Source organism: Amphiura filiformis, chromosome 12, assembly GCF_039555335.1.
Source record: "Amphiura filiformis chromosome 12, Afil_fr2py, whole genome shotgun sequence".
Classification (NCBI taxonomy): domain Eukaryota; kingdom Metazoa; phylum Echinodermata; class Ophiuroidea; order Amphilepidida; family Amphiuridae; genus Amphiura; species Amphiura filiformis.
This window is the reverse complement of record NC_092639.1, coordinates 66,065,975-66,080,448: the sequence shown is the minus strand read 5'-3', so window position 1 is coordinate 66,080,448 and position 14,474 is coordinate 66,065,975.

Here is a 14,474-nt window from a genome sequence, read left to right as displayed (position 1 = left end):
TTATTATCAGAAGAACGATGTCCTTCGCTTCTGTTTTGCTGAGAGCAAAAACAGGTAGTTAGGTTAAAATATAGTAGATATACACTGAGAAAATAATATGTAAAAATTACACAAATTGTGTAAAAATAAGAAATATATACTGTTTATGTTAAGGTTTTGCAGAAGAAATTTGGAATAATAAATGAGAACATTCATCAATTTGTTTTGCAGAAGGTTTTTGAACATTTTACACAATCCCAGCAAACACAAAACGTTTTCGACATCATTCGCAAAAGGTTGTCAGAAAACGTTTAAATGTCGGGTTATATAAAGGGTATATTAAGAGTATAAAACGTTTTCATAACCTTAAGTAAGACTACTCAAAACCGGAAGCCAGTTTCCCGGGAAAGTGGATCAGATGCTCACATCTGATGAAGTCCTCCGACGAGATGGACGAAATATTAGTAAGTAAAAACTTACTGGTTTTGCCAAACAAAAATTACTACTTGACTTAAAAAACATATTTTGATAATCTACTGCTCAGCAAACAAAAAAATGTTTTACAGAAACCGTTTAAATGTCGGGTTATATAAAGGGTATAAAAACGTTTTAATAACATTCCAAAAACATTCTTGAAAACTTAATACAAAACATTCTAAACAGAATGTTATTTTGGGGTTGAAAAAATATTTTGCGAGAAAAGTTTGCCCAAAATATTTTCAATAACGTTTTAAAAACGTTTTCATGACCTTTATATAACCCGACATTTAAATGTTATTAAAAGGTTTTGAAAAAACATTTTAAGAACATTTCTGTGTTTGCTGGGTTCAAATATTTTAACATAATGTTATTTAAGTATTGACACAATATTTGGCAAAAATGTTTGCAAAAATAGTTTACAATAACATTTTTTGAAAACATTTAAAAATATTGTTGTAGTGTGTTTTCATACAAAACGTTTTTAAACGTTATCATGACTTTATATAACCCGACATTTTAATGTTATTAAAACGTTTTTACCTAAACCAAAAGCCAAAATATAACTTATTTAAAACGTTTTTAAAACGTTTTTGTGTTTACTGGGATTATATATATGTACTTATTCTCATGTTTTATGTAAATTGTGCATACTATGATTATGATTATGCAAAGATTTTTCTATGCGTGTATCTTTCATATTTATCAAACACACCACTCTATACACAAAAATCAGTTTTCACGTACATGTAACGTGGTGTTTTATAATAACGTTATATATCATATAAAGTCTGCACAAAAAGTAACTCAGCTGTTATAAATACGCCTATAGATTCAGAACTAATAATTGTTTTCACAATATTTCAACATAGAGAGAAGGATGATTTATTTACACGCATTTTGATACCCCATTCGTCAAATGTCGTTCAATATTAACAACACAGTAGTCCTTTTACAGAAAAATACCCGAATTTAAAAGTTGCAGTTTACAGCGATCAATGGTTATAATGCCAGCACTGTAAACACGTAAAGCCCGCCATTATCTTCGCGCTTACTTCAAAACAATACCAATAACTGCAACTTTTAAATTGGGGTATTTTTCTTTCAAAACACTGCTGTATTGTCAATATTGAACAAAATTGGACAAATGAGGTATCAAAATGCGCGTAAATAAACCATTCTTTTTTATGTTGAAATATTGTGAAAACAATTATTAGTTCTGAATCTATAGGCATATACAGCTGAGTTACTTTTTGTGCAGACTTTATATACAACGTATGTATAGAGATATATTATTGCTACATACTTATTTATTTTATAATAACTCAAAACACTAGTCAGTCGATGACTATTGTTATACAAGACTCACTAAGTCACTTAAGGGTAGACGCGGTATTGTTGGTCAAAGCAGCCAAATAAAAAAAAAAAAAGATTTTCATTATCTTAAAGGAGTATTACGTGATCCTAGCACCCTCTTTTTATGACATTTTTCAGTAGATATCCACGAAAAAGCATATTCCCAAAATATCAGTTGATTCCGATTTTGCGTTTGCGAGTTATGCATGATTATGAGTATTACACTGCTCCATAGACAATGTGTTGTAATTTGGTTCTGGTATACCAGAACGAAAGTCAAATTTCATGATATCTTTGTTAAACGAATTAATCTGCAAGAAATTTTTTGAACATAAACATAGCCAGAGGTTTCCAGTGATGGAAAAATCTCAACTTTTTGAGAAAAGTGGGGGGGATGATGTTGTGGATCACGAAATACCCTTTTAATCAATATATTATTGAAAAATGTTTTGCAAAAGTTCATTCCACAAATCATATCATGAAAACTTGCTTGATTTATTGTTGAAAATGAGTTATGTACGTTTTACAAAAGTGTTGTTGTTTCAGCCCACTTTACAACATAACTCAAGAACCACCTACAAAAGTATATATTTTGAATTCTTCTACACACTCGCTATGAAGTGATCAATGCAATTTTTGGCAAAGCTCACTACCATTCGCAAGATGCTGTGAACTACCAAATCGCAACAGTCTAAAATAGTTGCTACCCTTAATTAGGCACAGGAAACAATCGAATTCGGTGTTAGTTTTAGTTACACCTTTTCATTTCATAAATAAATTTTTCCGTCGGTCAAATGAAAAGCAATAATCAAGAATATGTACGCTGTGGTATTGACTTTGCTGAAGACACCAGTATATTGCTATAACACAATAAACGACTATAAAAAATAACACATGATGTGTAGCATTAACACTCTAGAGGAGTTGAAACGTTCGTACCAGATGTATTCAATCGGTATTTCTTAAAACAGCCCATCTCCCACTTACCACAAAGTTATTCATATCCTTTAATTTCACGCATATTTGGCATAGAGCCTGCATAGCATTCATAGGTTTAAAATCAAATTCAAACTTAATTACTTACTCGTTGGTGTGCACATAATTAAATGAATAGCCTATGGGAGCATGTGTGTGTGGAACGAAATATCATTGGGAACAAGTTTGTCATTTTTGATCATATTTTACTGAATACAAAGTAATTGCCAAACGAAACACGCCAACATTACCATGATTACGTCTGATAATGAATCCGTGTCTTTTTGATAAATTTGATTTACTCTCACACTTTGGATATTAATAGAGAACTGATATTGATCGAGTTATATTCGCTTTGAGAATGTACAGAGGTGAAGGTAAAAATACTTGTCAAAATTAAGTTCAAATCGTTCAGTGATCCAAAAACAATTACCAAATACATTCAATATAAACTGACCTTAGTAAAGAAATCACATGCTTGTGATTCTTAGATTGGTGTTTTTACTTTTGTTTATCATGAGGTTTCCGGGAACTTAGATAATGCAAATACAGCTAAAATTCACGTTACATTCTATTCTGACCATGGTTATGACAGCACTATTTGTGATATGTATGTACAAAATGAATACAAATAGACTAACAATGGTACTTGCCAGGGTTCGGTTTTGTCGGAAAAACCCTGTTTTTTTGCCGGCAAGGGTGGCAAAAACTGGCAAAAATCTGTTTTTGCCAGGTTTTGCCTGGTTTAAACCGGCAAAAATGGCAAAACTGGCAATAACTCACATATAGTCACTCAAATATTAAAAAATAACACAGAAAGCTCATAAACAGTAACACAAAACTTTTATTCATTCAACATATTTTTTGTCTCATAAAGTCCTTAAAATGAAAAAGTTTTGAATTTGATATACAACACATTTTGGTTAAATGCACTTGAGCAATGAAAACACATGCCTTTAATTTCTTAATATGGTACTTATAATTACAAAACATGGCCTTGTTACGCTCAAGAAATTATTTTTGTAACTTAATAATCTGTTTTGAGATGAAAAAACTGAACTATAAAATCACTTATTTAGTTTTTGCCATTTTTGCCGGCAAAAACTGGCAAAAACTGTTTTTGCCAAGTGGTTAAAACCACGGTTAAAACCGCGGTTTTTTCCACTTGCGGCAAAAGCCTGCTAACCCTGGTACTTGCTTATATATTTTAATGACAAGGGAGCGAGAAAATGGACAATTAGTACGGTACATAATTCTTGATCGTATCCCAACATAAGATGTACAGCAATAATCATTTTCCCTAGACCTGACCTAATTTGCTTGTGCAAATTGCTTCTTTCGAGCGGAATTATTTAATTACTCGACTAGTATTTCCAATAACATTGCACCTAAACCAAATAGACTAACTTATATGCAATTTTATTGCCAGCTTTGATCAATAATGATTCGATATAAAGAATTTGGAAAGGGCGAATAAAACGCAGAAATGTGAACATTATAATTATATGCCAATGTATTTGTGCACGTGAAAGTAACATTTTATCATAGCTTTTTAAGAGTAAATGTGACATGGGTCATGATTGTAATATTAGAGAGATTGCGATTTCCAATCGTACGTATCGAACGTACGTGAAATCTATTCAAAACCACTCTCCTGTGACGGGATTTTGAATAGATTCCACGTACGTTCGATGCTACGTTTGGAAATCGCAATCTCTCTATTATCTCCGCTTTCACAACCTATTATTTTGGTACAATTGATTTTTTTCCAAATCAATTTAAGGGATCTGGAATGAGCGTTTTGACAGTATTTTTTGTGGGACATGAGAGCACATCAGACATATTGAATTGCATTCTGAATACGAAGAATGTCTTTCTGATATCAAATAATTTAATTTTATGACAAATTATTAAAATTTGATATTTTTCACATTTTTGATATATAACAGTCTTCGAAGTAAATTTTATAAATCTAATGGTATATTCTTAAAGTGTATGTAGCTGGGAGGAAAAGCCGATGATCAATTGAAAATTTTGACCTTTCATATTTATGATATGGATTTTTTCCCCAAAAGACCTATTTTTGTGTGGGTGTTTTTGGGAAAAAATCCGTATCTTCAATACGAAAGGTCAAAATTTTCAATTGATCGTCGGCTTTTCATCCCACCGACATACACTTTGTAAAGTATAAATCATCAGATTTATAAAGTTCTTCTTCGAGTATTGTTAAATATCAAAAATATCAATTTTTAATCATTTGCCATAAAATGTGTATTACATTACTCTAATGGCACACAATAAATACTGTCCAAACGTTCATACCCCATCCCTTAAGATATGTAATGAATATGGTATTGGTAACACATGCCCAGTCATAGACAACCCTTTGGAAACCTTTGAAAATCGTTATTCTCAGAATGAGTGTGAATTAGTTTGTTTTAATTAGAATCATTTCATTTTATTATATTTCTATTCAGTTCCTCTTTCCATAATAAGTTGACCTTGAGGTTTTTATCGTAACTGTTAACCTACTTTACACTTCCCCTTTCTTTTCAATTTAAATGTACCTCAATGAAAGTCAAAGTGTTCTCAGCATAGTGATAATTATTTCAAGAGTTCAGAACCAGAAAGCCGTAACTCACTATGACCAGCTCTCACAAAATGAGCATAAAGTTGGCTCCTTGTTTTGGTCATCAAAAATCAATATTTCTTCCACAATGTCTTGTTTTCTATTGAATTTTGTCATGATTAAGGGCTGGGGTATGAACGTTTGGACAGTATTTATTGTGGGACATTAGAGCACATCAGACATATCGAATTGCATTCTGAATACGAAGAATGTCCTTCTGATATCGAATAATTTTGATTTTTTGAAATTCGCAATGTAATACACATTTTATGGCAAATCATTAAAAATTGATATTTTTGATATTTAACAGTACTCGAAGTAAACTTTATAAATCGGATGATTTATATTTGAAGTGTATGTTGGTGGGATGAAAAGCCGACGATCAATTGAAAATTTTGACCTTTCGTATTGAAGATATCGATTTTTTGTCCCAAAACACTAAAATAAAAAGGTCTTTTGGGGAAAAAAAGTACGGTGACTGAAAAGATCAGACGTGAAAATCTATCAATTGTACATAAATTAATACAAATCGGAGTTTTATTCTTAAATGTAGTATGCACAATGGCCAAGTGGACTACGGAGAAGTCTAACTTCGCTAAGGAACTTCATTAATTCCCTGATCATTTTGTATAGGGTTAATAGACCGTATCGAATAAACGCAAGCGGAACGGTATAGCAATTGAAATGGCAGCCACGTTGGTTCTAAGTTTTAAGTGACAGAGGGACAGGTGTCTAGTTCGATTCCAAAACCATTCATTCCTATCACATGTTTTGTAGTATTATCGAGCGAAATGCCCTGTGGTACCTTATGGTGGACAGAATTTTATTTAAATGAGGACGAGTGACGTAGTATTCGATAGGGACTATTGGCATACAAATACATTTTAAGCACGGAATTTTAATTCTCGCTGCATGTATTTTCCACCTCACTGCACGAACGCGTCCGGAGGTACGTTAAAAATAGTCCCGTTCCGCACTTACACGTTCACATTTTGGCACATTGCGTATCATATACCTCGAATTTGTATGCAGATTGGCCCATTTCTTTACAATCGTGACAATTGCATACCTTGAAGAACATTGAAGAAAGGGCATGGCTTTATTAATTTATTTTGCACAATATAGCACTATCCGTTTTAGTGAATTAATAATGCTGTAACAGTCAATTCGAAGTAAGTTAATGGTAAGAGCGTTCTACTAAAGCTCAAGCTAAAAGATTGATTGTTTTTAATAAACATGGGAGATCGAAAAATAATATGAATTAGTAGGTTAAAGTGACTTTTAATAAAGAGGTTTTTGTTTTGGATAATAAAGTTTTCATTTTATCTTTGAAAAACTATATTGTTTTTGGAACAGTCGATATACAAAATGCTTTTAATGTTTAACATCACAACATCAAAAGATGCTGTAAGGGCACCAATCAATTCAAACATTTAGAAAAATTTATAAGAAAGCAGCAAATATTTTTTAGATGTTTGCATATTTTGTACGAAGAATAAGTGCGCTAAGACACTCTAAACTGATGAGATCGAAAGTGACCTAATAAGCATGAAATTGGGAATGCTTGCCAATATTGGAGGCTTACAGCAAAACGTTATTCACATCTTTACAGCACTGCCGTATTTTCTTTATTTTTTAAAATTTTTTGTAAATTTTTAATATGACAAAAATACATACTCGGACGAAATAATAACCTTCCGGAGTAAAGATCTGTCGGAAAAAGACCTTTTAGGAGAAATGACCGTTCGGATGAAAGAATGCTTGAAATAAATTTAATAATTTTAAAGCAAAAACACTTCCGACACACACACACACACACCACACACCCCCACCCATCCCCACCCCCACACACACACAATCCTCAAAACAATAGACAAAACGGTAGTTTTGAAGAAACTGATTCTGATATACAGTAAGCAAAAGAATTAAGGTAGCCAAAATTTGGAGGCCCCAAACGCACCGTGAGAAGGCATGTGCACTCAAGTGGCCAATTTTTTAGATTTTACTGTATATTGATGCCAGTAGAATAAGATATTAACCCATGTTGAACGTCCGAATATGCATAAGGTCAAATTACTGTCGCATTATTAAAATAAAATATGATATATATCGTCCAATGAATAATTACAATGACCATCTGTTAAACAGTAATAGTACCATATGACTCAATGTGTTGATTATGGAATCAAAGATTTACCAAGTAGATGAAAGTGTCTGAAATTGAAATGAAAATTTTACTATGTAGGCTTATTTGAAGGAAAAATTAATGTGTTCAAATTGGAAACAAACATTTACTGAGCAGATGAAAATGAAGTGTGATGTGTAAAAATCGGAATAAAAATAAGTACAAGTTGAAGAAAATGTATTGAAATTAGAAAATAAAATTTAGGAGATGTTTTGAAATTGCAAGCAAAATTTACAAATTACAAATAATGTCTAAATGTTGGAAGATGTGGTATAATGACTTGAAAACATTTCTCAGGCTTCTAGTGTAATATTTGCGATTTTCACAGGCTTCAACTTGCCCTATGAGCTTTTTTGGGGGTTTTTGGGAACGTTTTTGCTTTTCAAAGTAACATAAATCGCTAACGAAAGGTATTCTCCAACTATTTCTAAAGTAGAGCCTACATCATATAGTTTTGTCAGAGTTGCGGTTTTGATTGCACCATTTTCAATTCTGACTACCAATTTTGTCAAAATCAACTCGCGAATGTACACATGGACGGATTTTGCAAGCCACAATAGAAATATCGATCAAAAGTTAGTTGGACATTTTGGCAGTCGCAAGTGAAAAAATGTGAAATCAAAACGGATATTCTGACAAAACTAAAATATATAGACCCACACGATGTGCCTTAGAGGTGGGAAAATATTTCTTTAGCTAACCATATTAGCTTGAAACGCTAAAAACATGAAAAAGTTAATTCCAAAAAAGCTCATGGGCGAAGTTGAGACATATAAAAATCAAAAATCTTACACTAAAAGACACAATATCATGCCTAATTTTAACACCAGGATTTTTTTTTAAATTAAGGTATATCCAAGCATTACTTCTGACATTACTGAAGGAAAGAAAAACTTTATAATTGACCGAGAAACTGAATTTCATAGCAAATAGGTGTATCTCTAAATTGTGTTGATTTCAACATGTATCGATCGACTTTTAGCGCGACTATAGAAAAAAAACATTGCTTTGTATTTGACCGAGAAAATGAATTATATTCAGTTACCTCATGTAGCGAGCAATTGTTCCCCATTGTGTTAATATGTTGTTGTGCAGGATGCGTAGCCCCATTACCTTCTGTCTTTGATTATTTGGTTATTTGGTTATTTGGTTTTAAATGTTATTTGGTTATTTTGTACTAAATGTTATATCGTTATTTTGCAATAAATGTAATAAAAAGCTTTGAGCTTCATGCAAAATGGCACATGTAGTGAGTATTCAGATATTTTGTTTGTTCAGTGTGTCTTCTGCCATTGTAGAATATTATTGTAATAATGATTCTAAGCCACAAATGTAGACATTGTTGTGATAGTAGGTCCCTACAGAAATGCATTACAGAAAATGTAAATATGTCACAATACGTAACCATCTAGCTCAACCGTTATGAATACGCATATCCAAACCATTAATCATATTCACAAACTTGTAACATGCGCATTTTGATAACCAGTGCGGTGGTGAAAGCATCAACATTAAGGAAATGAGCATAATTATATACTGTGTTTTTCATGGGACATTCGCCCCAAATGATGGGCCAGTGCGCGAACAGTGCGTAAAATTGTGCAATTATACCCTCTTTTGTTTCAAAACACGGTATTTTTGAGATGAAAGGAAAGTTGGGAATTATTGCTTTACCAAGAATTTTAAAGTTGCATTTCGTCAGCCTGCTACGCTAATATGCCTGTCAATTTGAGAACAAAGAACAAAATGTGGTTCAAGCATGCATCAGTTACGTAATCACCCTAATTATTTTGGATTATTCCCTTTGATTTGTATCATTATCATTTGTTCTTGTGCAAAGATTGGTGAGTAAATTATGTTTAATTGCATGCTTGAACCATATTTTGTACTTTGTTCTTAAAATTACAAAAAATGATTTAGGCAATTAGCGTAGCAGGCTGACGATTTGCCATATTGACAGCGATCAATGTTAGTAAACGCCAGTATTGGGCATGGATTCAAATCTATATAAAATATTGTAGAAATGAAAATGGGCAATTATTGCCACCTTCAATTTTACACCGAGACCACAATACTAAATGATTGTAATGAACGAGGTGTCGTATTCCGTCATTAAATTGTCATTCTCCCGGCGTTTTCAAATGCCAAATACAATGAATAGATTTAAACCTAGAGAGAGAGGCGTATTTATAACGGCTGCGTTACTTTTTGTGAGGACTTTATTAATTTTCATTTACCTTTGTGTATGTATGTAGGTGTGTAATTGCAGAAAGTGTAATTTGTACACGTATTTGATTATGACCTTGAAGCGCTGTACGATTTTACGCATCTCGACTCACCATTATTTTGCTTAACTTTGGCATTTCGTGACTGACCATTCGAAACCTCTGGCTCATGTGAATGTACAAAAATCTTCTTACAGATTAACTAGTTTAACAAAAATATCGCCAAGTTTGAATTACGTTCTGGTGTAGTACCAGAACGAAATTACAACAGTGGCCTATGGAGCAATGTAATACACATATTCATGCATAACTCGCAAACGCAAAATCGGAATCAACTGAAATTTTGGGAATAAACTTTCTTCGTGGATATCTACTGACAAATGTTATAGAAAGGAGATACTAGGATCACGAAATACTCCTTTTAAATAGTCACTCAAAGAATACAATTCGGAATTATCCACATTTAGAAAATACATTGAATTCATTCTTTCTCACCTGAATGAGATTCCAAAAGTGAGATGATTCAGCTGTTGGGAGTGTTCCTAAGGAGCAACCGCCTCCCAATACCATCATCTTGGTGGTTGTAGTGTTGTAGAGTTCCCTGAACATAGCGTTTACTGCACGACCACCGCTACACTGAAATAAAAACAATAACACGAATTTCAGATTTAGCCGGTTAATTTTTTAAGAAGAAGTAGTAGAAGTAGAAGAAGAAGAAGAAGAAGAAGAAGAAGAAGAAGAAGAAGAAACATTTTATCAATCAAGGGAAAGTTTAAGTGACAAAACTGATGAATTTAATTTGTGCGTAACAATGTTGGAGTAAAAACTTGGAGAAAGGTGGACTTTAAGCCCATACCAAATGATCCCTGGGAATTGAACTAGCCGAAAGACAAACTCGTGTGATAAGAATCCGTAAATTCTAGTATTTTACAAAAACATTTTTCTTAAATATTTTTTAAACTGAACTCATACATTATGGGTTTAATTCTTAGCTACAGAATTCATAGTACTTATTGGATTATTATGATGAAAAATACATGATACATGAATTGATCTGACATCCCATGCAGTACCCATGGAAACCTTAAAAATTAATGACACGGCTAATGTCCTCATTTTATGAAAATTGAAATCATTGAATCATGATCAAATACAATGGAAAACATGCATGATGAATACAGTATATACAGTATATATATAGACCTACGAACCATGGAAACCTTTGCAAAATTATTAACTGATCTATCAGTCCCTGTCAACATTTAATTTTGTCAATATGCAGACTGTAACAATAAAAATGATAAAATTGAAATTTTGCTTCTCGGAAAAAATAAAACAGAGCATGGTAACATTGTTATATGCAGTGGAATCAGTAACATCTTAGGTAGAAAAACTTTACTTGGCTTTTTTACTAGTTGGGCTCAAACGCTGCTCAATTAACTAAATCGTCCAACGAGTTGGGCCACTTTTGACATTTTCGTGCATATCAAGCTCGCATTGCGTAAAATCGCCTTTCATGATTAGCAATTGCATTTTTGCTTTTCAGAAAAAATAAAAGGGGTCAAGGCGTAAATGTGATGTGCAGTAGAACCAGCAAAATCTTAGGTAACAGAAAAACTCTACTTGAATTTTACTGAAACATAGTCCAGGGTGTTCGGAGTGTGTATTTTTCAGTCATTGTTTTGCATCAATACTGGAATTGGGCCGTGTATCATTTATTATTTCTCGCAATACAAACTGCACCATAGCTAAATCATACATTTCTAGATTGAATTACTTGCGTTAGGCCAATGAAAGTCAATTCCGAGTTTATCGTCCCTTTTTTTTTCCCGGGATGGTGAGGTGACTTTTTCATTTTTCATTTTTCATTATTTCATCAGATTTCATTATTGACCTAAAATGCGTGCTGATTTAAAGCCACGCTCATACATGTTATTTATAAACAGGTTTTTATATGGGTAGGGACTAGAAAAGTTAGAAAAGAGCCTGGTTTTGCTTCCAAGTTATGAATTTATATGTTTTACAAACAAAATAATATGTTTCCAATTGCTAAAACTGGTGAAAACACCGATACTTTGAAAATAATGAATTATTTTGGCATTTTTGAAAATTTGACGCGGGTGTTTTTGGTTTCCAAAAAGTGACGCGGGCGGGGGACGATAAACTCGGAATCGACTTTCACGCGCCTTACTTATGACAGCAGTTCAGGTAATTAACTTGAAATATAAAAAATACCATTATTCGAAACGCTCTACAAATCTAGAGTTTGCTACAACAAGATAGGCAAATGTTTGATTTGATTTGCGGCACAAAATAATGGCTCATTTAACAGTTTAAATCTACAAATCTTAAAAGTATGGAAAATACAAGACGCCGATAAAAACTCAAGATAGTAATACTTACAGCGGAATCGGCCGGTACTATGACAAGCTCGTAGTCTGGTAACAAACTGTTGTTGGCATTAACATGATCTACAGCAAATTGTGACGCTTTCAGCAGTGCATATCCCCCAGGCCAGGCCCCACTCATGGGGTATAAACCAAGAATATGCAATTGAGTTTTAGCCCATGTGGTTTGTTTGAATAGATGACAAGATATAATAATCGTAAACATCCATGTTCTGACTGCAATATCCATATTTATGCTGTGTTCCTCGAATTGTTATTACTATTGAACTGATTCCTGTTCACGAACGTCGACTTTTATAGATGTTATTAATAATGCCGTTGCCTCACGTGAACCCATCAATTTCTTGGTATCGGAAAAAAACAATCATTAGATTATCTCACCCTTTAACAAGGCTGGCTTGTATACAGATTGTTATACCTCTACCAATCTGTGAATTCTGTTTGAAATTAAAAAGTGACGTGAAGCATTTAATATCGTTATTTTGTGAACAACACGCATCTATTGCATTAATTGAAATATTGTCATGATTGTTCCACGTAAGAATACGTGAATTATTCCAAGAGCCAATCAAGGGACGATGTGAGCCCTTACCGTCATGCATTGCGCTTGGTTTCCAATTCCAAGCCTTATATTGGATTGGACCAGGAGCTAAAATGAGCGCCTGGTCCCAAAGATGGCTTTTGGTACTGTAGTTTGTAGTGTAAAATATTAAACACACAGGGAGCAAAATACTTGGCTGACATGGGGTAAAAAAGCTTGGCTCCTACTTAGTCTTGTTGGTATCTTTTCACCATACCTAATTTTTCACTTCAATCAATAGCGTAATAGTTGTTCGGTTTTTTAAGGATACGACAAAGGCTAGAAAACATACATAAAAAGGGGGCAAGGCAAATGAAATAAAAGGATAACGAGGATGAAAATTTTAAAATCGCAAACTTTTATGGTAGGCATATTGGGTATCTAGCTTTATGGTAGTTTTTTCTCGAATCTATAATCTGCTCTTCCTTTAAAATATATCCTGACGAAAATGAAGGAGGAGGCATATAGTCCTGGCCCTGTCCTGCAGACCCGTATACAATGTTTCAAGCAGAAAGTTTGAATGTTGATTCGAGTAGGGTATGCATAGGTCTTTCAAATTCTACTAGGTGGAAAATTCCAAACCCGGGCAAACTCTGTATATGGCCGTTTTTCAAAATGGCCGCCAAAATGTACTTATGAACCAGGTATAATGACAATAACTCTGAAACTATTTGACCTAGAGGGGTGATTGCAGTGTCTATCCCCATTAAATTAAGGCTGTCTACTTGAATGAAGGGGGTTTCATGGTTGTCTGAGGTATAGGACACCTGAAATCTAAGATGGCCGCCAGTAACAACCATAATCATCATATTCGCCAGATGAAATTACAATAATTCGGAATCTGCTTGACCTACAAGGGTCATTAAGGTGTCTATCCCCACTAAATCAAGGCTTTCTGATTGAATAAAGAGGGTTTCATGGTTTTCCGAGGTCTATGACACCTGAAATCCAAGATGGCCGCCCATAGCAACCCGATGATCATCATATTAGCCAGATGAAATGACAATAATTCGGAATCTGCTTGACCTGCAAGGGCCATCGAGGTCTCTATCCCTATGAAATCAAGACTGTCTAATTGAATGAAGAGGGTGTCATGGTTGTCTGATGTCATGGTTGCCACTCTAACCCATTTTTTGTGTGAAAAAATATATTTTGGAAGCCATTTTGGACCTCATAATCGGCACCATTTTGGATTTAAAACATATAAGCAACATAATTTGGGGAGACATGTTTCTGATATAACCCTCAAAGCCATTTTTCATTGATTATTTTGAATATTTAATTAATGTTTATAATGCTGTTTTAATGCCACTCTAACCCATTTTTAAGGGAAAAAAGTATTTTGGCGGCCATTTTGGACCTCATAATCGGCACCATTTTGGATTTAAAACATGTTAACAACACAATTTGGGGAGAAATGTTTCTGCTGTAACCCTCAAAGCCATTTACCATTGATAAGTTTGAATATTTAATGTGTTAAGTGCTGTTTTAATACCACTCTAACCCATTTTTTGTGTGAAAAAATGTATTTTGGAGGCCATTTTGGACCTCATAATCGGCGCCATTTTGGATTTAAAACATATTAAAGCAACATAATTTGGGGAGAAGTGTATCTGCTATAACCCTCAAAGCCATTTTTCATTGATTATTTTGAATATTT